Here is a 10,659-nt window from a genome sequence, read left to right as displayed (position 1 = left end):
CCAGCAGGTCGTCCTCGCCACCCCTCCTGTTCGTCTCGACCGCCAAGTCCCGCACTTGCTGGCTTCCTCTGCTTCGAGCGACAAGACGAGGCCAGCGCCAAGTCCCGCCCGATCCCCTGCCTGCGTTGACCACGCCCCTCGACCACACGCGCTTGGGCCGCCTCCCCTTCGCCAGATCCGCCCCAGCCGCTCCTCTGCTTCGGCCCGGCAGCTCCCCTGCGTCGGCCTGCTAGCCTTGCCCCTCCACCGACTCAGGCCTTGGGCCTTGGTGAGCGCCCAGTCCGCCCAGATTCAGCCTGATGTGTTTTTTTTTCAGATCTGTGAATTTAGCTATTATCCCAGGAACATCTGTTTTACAGAAAACCCCTTGAGTTCATGCATATAATAACTAATTAACCATGCGTCAGAATTAAATAAATATATATGTAAAATGTTTAGGATTTCATCTAGTTTCATAATCTGCTATTTTCATCCATGTTTAAAATGTTTAACATGATGTTTGTGTTTATTTTGCATAATGCCATGCTAAAATGATTTATTTCATAATTAAATAACCGTAGCTCCTTTTTAAATAAATTATATATGTAAATGGGGTAGAAAAATGCATAGAATAACTTGGTTTCACTTTATTTTGATGATTAACAACTTTAAAATATGATTTAGGGCATAACAGTACCAAATTCGAATATTAGTTATGAGGATTTTCCGGAATTGTTGTTTGTTGTTCCGGCCTCATTTAAACTTGCCTTAAATAGTTAGTTTACTTATGCTTCACCCCTTCCCATGTTTAATAACATTTAATATTGTTGGGTACATAAACGGGAGAGAACTAAATAATCGAATGTGGTGTTTCGTCAATATGCAACTTGTTGCATATTGAGCTCCACTTAATTTGTAGTATTGTTTGTGCACTTTGCCATGCTTTTAAACCGGGACACGCTTCATACTTGATTGTGCATCATGCCATGTTTATGTGATGGTTGTTTACTATGTTGTTTGCTTCTTTCCGGTTTGCTTCTCTCGTTAGCTTCGGTTTTGTTCCGGAGTTGTGAGGATTCGTTCGACTTCGTCCGTTTGTCTTCTTCATGGACTTGATCTTCTTCCTAGCGGAATTTTAGGCAAGATGACCATACCCTCGAAATCACTTCTATCTTTGCTTGCTAGTTGTTCGCTCTATTGCTATGCCGCGCTACCTACCACTTGCTATATCATGCCTCCCATATTGCGATGTCAAGCCTCTAGCCATCCTTTCCTAGCAAACCGTTGTTTGGCTAAGTTACCACTTTTGCTCAGCCCTTCTTATAGCGTTGCTAGTTGCAGGTGAAGCTGAAGTTTGTTCCATGTTGGAACATGGATATGTTGGGATATCACAATATCTCTTATTTTAATTTATGCACCTATATACTTGGTAAAGGGTGGAAGGCTCGGCCTTATGCCTGGTGTTTTGTTCAACTCTTGCCGCCCTAGTTTCTGTCATACCGGTGTTATGTTCCTTGATTTTGCGTTCCTTACGCGGTTGGGTGTTATGGGAACCCCTTGACAATTAGCTTTGAATAAAACTCCTCCAGCAAGGCCCAACCTTGGTTTTAACATTTGCCACCTAAGCCATTTTCCCTTGGGAGTCGCGCTCCCGAGGGTCATCTTTATTTTAACCCCCCCAGGGGCCAGTGCTCCTCTGAGTGTTGGTCCAAACTAGAGCACCGTGCGGGACCGTCCCTTGGCAACTTGGCTTACGTTGGTACCTGTACGCTTCGCTCATCCGGTGTGCCCTGAGAACGAGATATGTGCAGCTCCTATCGGGATTTGTCGGCACAGTCGGGTGGTCTTGCTGGTCTTGTTTTACCATTGTCGAAACGTCTTGTAACCGGGATTCCGAGCCTGGTCGGGTCTTCCCGGGAGAAGGAATATCCTTCGTTGACCGTGAGAGCTTGTGATGGGCTAAGTTGGGACACCCCTGCAGGGTATAAACTTTCGAGAGCCGTGCCCGCGGTTATGTGGCAGATGTGAATTTGTTAATGTCCGGTTGTAGAGAACTTAACACTTGACTTAATTAAAATACAGCAACCGCATGTGTAGCCGTGATGGTCTCTTTTCGGCGGAGTCCGGGAAGTGAACACGGTTTGGGTTATGTATGAACGTAAGTAGCTTCAGGATCACTTCTTGATCACTTCTAGCTTCTCGACCGTTGCGTTGCTTCTCTTCTCGCTCTTAATTGCGTATGTTAGCCACCATATTTGCTTAGTGCTTGCTGCAGCTCCACCTCATTACCCCTTTCCTGCCCATAAGCTTAAATAGTCTTGATCTCGTGGGAGTGAGATTGCTGAGTCCTCATGACTCACAGATTCTACCAAAACAGTTGCAGGTGCCGATGATACCAGTGCAGGCGACGCAACCGAGCTCAAGTGGGAATTCGACGAGGAACTTGGTCGTTACTATGTTTCGTTTCCTGATGATCAGAAGTGGAGCCTGAAGGAAATATGCCCTAGAGGCAATAATAAAGTATTATATATTTCCTTATATGATGATAAATGTTTATTATTCATGCTAGAATTGTATTAACCGGAAACATAATACATGTGTGAATACATAGACAAACAGAGTGTCACTAGTATGCCTCTACTTGACTAGCTCGTTAATCAAAGATGGTTATGTTTCCTAGCCATAGACATGAGTTGTCATTTGATTAACGGGATCACCTCATTAGGAGAATGACGTGATTGACATGACCCATTACGTTAGCTTAGCACCCGATCGTTTAGTATGTTGCTATTGCTTTCTTCATGACTTATACATGTTCCTATGACTATGAGATTATGCAACTCCTGTTTACCGGAGGAACACTTTGTGTGCTACCAAACGTCACAACGTAACTGGGTGATTATAAAGGTGCTCTACAGGTGTCTCCAACGGTACTTGTTGGGTTGGCGTATTTCGAGATTAGGATTTGTCACTCCGATTGTCGGAGAGGTATCTCTGGGCCCACTCGGTAATGCACATCACTATAAGCCTTGCAAGCATTGTGACTAATGAGTTAGTTGCGGGATGATGTATTACGGAATGAGTAAAGAGACTTGCCGGTAACGAGATTGAACTAGGTATCGAGATACCGACGATCGAATCTCGGGCAAGTAACATACCGATGACAAAGGGAACAACGTATGTTGTTATGCGGTCTGACCGATAAAGATCTTCGTAGAATATGTGGGAGCCAATATGGGTATCCAGGTCCCGCTATTGGTTATTGACCGGAGAGGTGTCTCGATCATGTCTACATAGTTCTCGAACCCAAAGGGTCCGCACGCTTAAAGTTACGATGACAGTTATATTATGAGTTTATGTGATTTGATGTACTGAAGGTTGTTCGGAGTCCCGGATGTGATCACGGACATGACGAGGAGTCTCGAAATGGTCGAGACGTAAAGATTGATATATTGGACGACTATATTCGGACACCGGAAGTGTTCCGGAGAAGTTTCAGATTAAACCGGAATGCTGGAGGGTTACCGGAACCCCCCGGGGAAGTATTGGGCCTTGGTGGGCCTTGAGGGGAGAGAGAGGGCAGCAGCCAGGAGGTGGCGCGCCCCCTCCCAAGGGGTGTCCTAGTTGGACTAGGAGAGGGGGGCGCAGCCCCCTTTCCCTCTCCCTCTCCCTCTCTTTCCTTCCCCCCTTCTTTCCTAGTAGGACTAGGAAAGGGGAGTCTTGCTCCTACTAGGAGGAGGACTCCCCCTCTCTCCTTGGCGCGCCTAGGGCAGCCGGCCTCCCCCTTGCTCCTTTATATACGGGGGCAGGGGGGCACCTAAGGACACACTTTGATATACGATATTTTAGCCGTGTGCGGTGCCCCCCTCCACCATATTACACCTCGATAATACCGTCGCGGAGCTTAGGCGAAGCCCTGCGTCGGTGGAACATCATCATCGTCACCACGCCGCCGTGCTGACGAAACACTCCCTCAACACTCGGCTGGATCGGAGTTCGAGGGACGTCATCGAGCTGAACGTGTGTAGAACTTGGAGGTGCCGTACGTTCGGTACTTGATCGGTCGGATCGTGAAGACGTACGACTACATCAACCGCGTTGTGATAACGCTTCCGCGGTCGGTCTACGAGGGTACGTGGACAACACTCTCCCCTCTTGTTGCTATGCATCACCATGATCTTGCGTGTGCGTAGGAAAATTTTGAAATTACTACGTTCCCCAACAGAGCCCAGTTGGGACGATCGGGGATCTAGCATTTGGGGTTATCTTCTTTTCTTTTTGGATTTGACCGTAGTCAGTCTTTGTGTGTATCTTGAATGCTGTATGAATTTATTTATGTATTGTGTGAAGTGGCGATTGTAAGCCAACTCTCTTTATCCCATTCTTGTTCATTACATGGGATTGTGTGAAGATGACCCTTCTTGCGACAAAACCTACAATGCGGTTATGCCTCTAAGTCGTGCCTCGACACATGAGAGATATAGCCGCATCATGGGCGTTACATTACAGTACCTTAAAGTGGTAGTTTGCTTTATTACACTAACGGATCTCACGAAGTTTTTGTTAAAGTTTTGTGTGGATGAAGTGTTCGAAGATCGAGGAGCTATCAATATGAGAAGAATAAAGAGAGGCAAGAGTTCAAGCTTGGGGATGCCCAAGGCACCCCAAGTAAATATTTCAAAGGATATTCAAGCATCTAAGCTTGGGGATGCCCCGGTTGGCATCCCATCTTTGTTCTTCAACAATTATCGGTATACCTTGGTTTTTGTTTTGTTCTCATGATTTGTGTCCTTTGTGTTTTTGTTTTTCCTTTAATAACCATGCTAGTATGAGATAGCCCTTCATTGATTTATAGAATACTTCATGTGCTTCACTTATATCTTTTGAGTATGATCTTATAGAATTGCTCTTTGTGCTTCACTTAAATCTTTTGAGTATGATTTTATAGAATGCTTTGTGTGCTTCACTTATATATTTTGAGCTTGGATATTGGTTAGACTATATTAATTGTAGAATGCTCCATGAACTTCACTTATATCTTTTGGAGTATGAATAATAATATAATCTAAAGTGGGGTTGGAAGAGTGTCAACTTTAGGAATTAGTGTTCCCACTATTCCGAATGAGAAGAATTTTGCTTATGTGGAGAGTAGTAAAAATTTCTATGCTTGTAGATCATGAAAAGAATGCTCTATGTGATGGTTATATTGTTGAAATCATTCATGATGCTACTAAAAATTATTATGAGGTAGGAATACATGCTTGTAGGAGTTGCAATAATATCAAGTTTCCTCTCTATGTGCTTAAAGTTTTGAAGTTATACTTGTTTTGCCTTCCTATGCTAGTTGATTCTTGTTCCTATAAATTATGTGCTCACAAAATCCCTAGGCATATGAAGTGGGTTAGATTTAAATGTGCTAGTCATATTCTTCATGATGATCTCTTTATGTTTCAATTCTTTTCTTTTATGTGAGCATCATTGAAATCATCATGCCTAGCTAAAAGGCACTAAAGAAAAGTGCTTGTTGGGAGACAACCCAATATTTACCCTTTCTGTTTTTGTGTGTTTACATGATTAAGATACTGTAGTAATCATGTTTTATAGCTTTTGTTTCAATAAAGTTTCAAGTAAGACCTTTGGGAAGACTTGGGTGAAAGTTAATGTGATCTTGCTGTAAAAAACAGAAACTTTGCGCTCACGAGATTAGCTTCCATTTTTTACAGAAGAGTGATTTTGAGTTGATTCTTTTTGCAGAATATTAATAGAAAAATTACTCACGTCCACCAATTTATTTCATAATTTTTGGAGTAGCAGAAGTATGGTTTATGTTCAGATCATTACATACTGTTTTGTTTCTGACAGATTCTGTTTTCATTGCATAGTTTGCTTGTTTTCTAGTCTCTATGGATTATATTTATCAATATAAATTATAGAAATGATATGGTACAGTAGGCATTGTGTGAGAAAAATTATGAACCTTGTCTTTGACAGCACCAAAGTGAATGGTTTACTCTTTATCATACTAACCTATCTCGCGAAGTTCCGTTAAGTTTTGTGTGATTGAAGTTTTCAAGCTTTGGGTGAGATATCGATATGAGGAGAATAAGGAGTGGAAAGACCCTAAGCTTGGGGATGCCCAAGGCACCCCAAGGTAATATTCAAGGAAGACTCAAGCGCCTAAGCTTGGGGATGCCCAAGGCATCCCCTCTTTCGTCTTCAAAACTATCGGTATACCTTACTCGGAGCTATATTTTTATTCGTCACATGATATGTGTTTTGCTTGGAGCGCATTTTCATTTTTACTTGCTGTTTGAATAAAATCATTGGATCTGAAATCTTGAATGAAAAATAATCCTCCCATGGCTAGTTAATTATTTGACTATTTAATGTTCTTCACTTATATCTTTTTGGAGTAGTTTGTCATTTACTCACGTGCTTCATGTATATCCTATGAGTAAATGGTTGAATGAATTGAATATCATAAATCTGAATTTATGTATGTTTCATATGCTTATAACATGGGGAGTAATGACTTCACACATAATAAGTATAGGTAGTGAACTTATTCAAAGTTAGCAAACGTGGAATTGGTCACATGAACAATTCATGAAAGAATATTGAAGGAAGAGAGATTTCACATATAAATATACTATCTTGGACATCTTTTGTAATTGTGAGCACTCACTAAAATATGACATGCTAAAAGGTTGATGTTGGACAAGGAAGACAACTTAATGGGTTATGTTTTCTTATATCCGAAATAAAGTATATTGTCATGGATCATCCAACATGCCGAGCTTGCCTTTCCCTCTCATGCTAGCCAAATTCTTTGCACCAAGTAGAGATACTACTTATGCTTCCAAACATCCCTTAAACTGAGTTTTGCCATGAGAGTCCACCATACCTACCTATGGATTGAGTAAGATCCTTCAAGTAAGTTGGCATAGGTACATGCAATAAAAATTGCTCTCTAAATATGTATGATCTATTAGTGTGGAGAAAATAAGATTTATACGATCTTGTGATATGGAAGCAATAAAAGCGACGGACTGCATAGTAAATGTCCCTATCACAAGTGGCAATATAAGGTGACGTTCTTTTGCATTAAGATTTTGTGCATCCAACCTTAAAATCGCATGACAACCTCTGCTTCCCTCTGCGAAGGGCCTTTCTTTTACTTTTATCTTCTACCTTATGCAATAGTCATGGTGATCTTCACCTTTCCTTTTTACATTTTATCCTTTGGCAAGCACATTTTGTTGGAAAGATCCTGATTCATATATCCAAATGGATGTAAGTTATCATGAACTATTATTGTTGACATTACCCTTGAGGTAAAAGGTTGGGAGGCGAAACTATAAGCCCCTATCTTTCTCTGTGTCCGATTAAAACTTTAAACCCATAAATATCACATGAGTGTTAGCAATTGTGAAAGATTAAATGATAGTTGAGTATGTGGAGTTTGCTAAATCAAAGCTCTGACATAGACCCTTCCTGAAAATAAGATGAATTGCAATGTTTGATGACTGAGAATATAGTTTGTTAGTTTCAAGAAAGTTTATGATCTATACTTTAACACGTGAATAGCTTGTTACTTGATCATGAAAAGTTTTATGAGATGAGCTACTGTTATGACATATAATGATGCTAGAAAAGGTGATTGAAACTATCATTGTTCAAACTTAAGCACTTGCTAGCATTCATACTTCATAAATTATTTCTTTTATCATTTACCTACTCGAGGATGAGCAGGAATTAAGCTTGGGGATGTTGATACGTCTCCAACGTATCTATAATTTATGAAGTATTCATGCCATGTTTACAATAGTTTTATTTGATTTTGGTATGATTTGATTAGAACTAACCCGGACTGACGTTGTTTTCAGCAGAACTACCGTGGTGTTGTTTTTGTGCAGAAATAAAACTTCTCGGAATGTGATGAAAATCAACGGAGAATTTTTCTGGAAAATATGAAAAACACTGGAACAAAAATCTACCGGAGGGGAGTCGCGGGGGCCCCACGAGGGTGGGGGGCGCGCCCCTGCCTCGTGGACTCCCCGAAGGCCCCCTGACGTGAAATCAATGCCAACTCCTCCTAGAAATACAGAAACCTTCGGAATTAACCTAGATCAGAAGTTCCGCCGCTGCAAGCCTCTGTAGCCACGAGAAATCAATCTAGGCCCTCTCTGGCACCCTGCCGGAGGGGGCCATCATCACCGGAGGCCATGGAGGAGGATCCTGGAGGGGCCATCATCGCCATGAAGGCCAAGATCCAGAGGGAGAACTTCTCCCCATCCAGGGGAGGCCATGGAGGAGGAAGCACAAGGGGGAGAACCTCTCCTCCTCTCTCTCGGTGGCGCCGGAGTGCCATCGGGAGGGGAATCATCGCCGTGGTGATCGTCTTCATCAACATCACCATCATCATCACCGTCCTCATCTATTTTACGCGGTCCACTCTCCCGCACCCCGCTGTAATCCCTACTTGAACATGGTGCTTTATGCCACATATTATGATCTAATGATGTGTTGCCATCCTATGATGTTTTGAGTAGATATCCTTTGTCTTTGGATTGATTGATGATCTAGATTGGTATGAGTTGTATGTTTTATTTTGGTGCTGTCCTATTGTCCCCTCCGTGTCACGCAAGCGTGAGGGATTCCTACTATAGGGTGTTGTAGTACGTTCATGATTCGCTTATAGTGGGTTGCTTGAGTGACAGAAGCATAAACCCGAGTAAGGGGGTTGTTGCGTATGGGATAAAGGGGACTTGATGCTTTAATGCTATGATTGGGTTTTACCTTAATGACCTTTATCAGTTGCGGATGCTTGCTAGAGTTCCAATCATAAGTGCATATGATCCAAGAAGAGAAAGTATGTTAGCTTATGCCTCTCCCTCATATGAAATTGCAATGACGACCACCGGTCTTGTTAACAATTGCCTAGGACAATTCCGCACACTGATCCATCATTATTCCACACTCACTATTTATAATATTTAGTAATATATTCTAACTTTATGATAACATCACCTACTTTTCTATTTTAGCTCTCTGATATCATGCAAAGTTATCCTCTTCATACCCACAACGTAGTTTTATTTCTCGTTTCTAGTTGGAAGCAAACGCTCGGTGTACATAGAGTCGTATCAGTGGCAGATAGGACTTGAGAGAATATTGATCTTACCTTTAGCTCCTTGTGGGTTCGACACTCCATACTTATCACTTCCACCATTGGGAATTGCTACGATGATTCCCTGCACTTGGGGATTATCACTTATCCACCAAGTATTTGTGGCAGTTCCGCTTCCAGTGACCAGTCCCTTTGCAGTAGAAGAACTCAGTTTCAGGCTTGGGTCCAGCTTTTGGCTTCTTCCTGGGAGTGGCAACTTGCTTTCCATTCTTCTTGAAGTTCCCTTTCTTTCCCTTGCCCTTTTCTTTAAACTAGTGGTCTTGTTAACCATCAACACTTGATGCTCCTTCTTGATTTCTACCTCCGCGGCCTTAAGCATTGCGAAGAGCTCTACCTCGACTGAGTCGCCTCCTCCTCCAAACTGCTGCAGTGCCTTGCCTGCTCAAGCCGCCGCGGCCCCCTGCTGCCGTACTTCACCTCCGCAGCCGCGCGCTTCGGCCGCCCTCCGCTCCACTGCGGCCGGCTCCCCCCGCGAGCCGGTCTTGCTCGCCTCGCTAACAGTGAGTCGGCGCCGGGTCATCCTGGACGCGCCCGTCATACCGCCCTCACCGTGACCCCTGCTGAGCCACCGGCCGCCCCCGCTGCCTTCGCCGCTTCGAAATGGATAAGAGAGACTGTGTGAAGAAAAGTCAAAGTGGTGAGCAACTGTGTTGAAAAATTATCTACGGATCATCAGTCATCCGAGAAACGAATCAGGTGATATCTCTCTAAATATATTTTATTAGCACATGTTGTTTTTGTCAAAGAACAATTACTTTGATCTGTATATTTTTGTATACAGGATAATTATTCACTACAAATGTGGTTTATGCCACGGGTATGGAGCACAGGCTGATAATGTTCCACCGGGCGAGAGTCCGTGACATATTACCCGATGAATGGACGCGCACAAGCCGCCACCCTTGCGGCCCGGTCTATATCGACTTGCTAGGATCGCGTTTGCTCGCTGTTCATTGGATGTGCGCAAGTCGCCGCCCATGTGGCTTGATCTGCATCAACTAGCCGGGACCGCGCCTGCGATTGACTCGCCCGTCCGCACGGCTTACTGTGCATGTGATTGGCTCGCCCGTCCGCACTGGCTTACAATGCCACGGCCGACTCATCTGTCTGTGCCGCCTCTGATGTTGCGGTCGTCTTTACCATCCATCTCTCGCGGGCTGGTCTACATCAACACACCGGGTCGAATCTGTCTGCATGAGCTGTTTATTGAGTACAAGCAAGTCACTGCTCGGGTAGCCCGGTTCTTTCTTCCAACAATTTGGAGGCAAATTATTATATATGGTCAACCGTTGTCTTCACTGAATGGCTCAATGAGCAGGCACACAAGTCGCCGCCACTACAGTTTGGTTAACTTCAAAATAGCCAGTTGGGATGAACAATTGGCCGAGTTGCTGACACAGCTCATACGGGGTCATTTATAACCCGCAGTAGTCACCTCAACCTTCTGTGGATTCACATCGCGTTATCAACACCAATAATACACATCTTAT

Source organism: Triticum aestivum, chromosome 1D, assembly GCF_018294505.1.
Source record: "Triticum aestivum cultivar Chinese Spring chromosome 1D, IWGSC CS RefSeq v2.1, whole genome shotgun sequence".
Lineage (NCBI taxonomy): Eukaryota > Viridiplantae > Streptophyta > Magnoliopsida > Poales > Poaceae > Triticum > Triticum aestivum.
The sequence above is the reverse complement of the archived record's forward strand: the minus strand, read 5'-3'. Positions refer to the sequence as shown.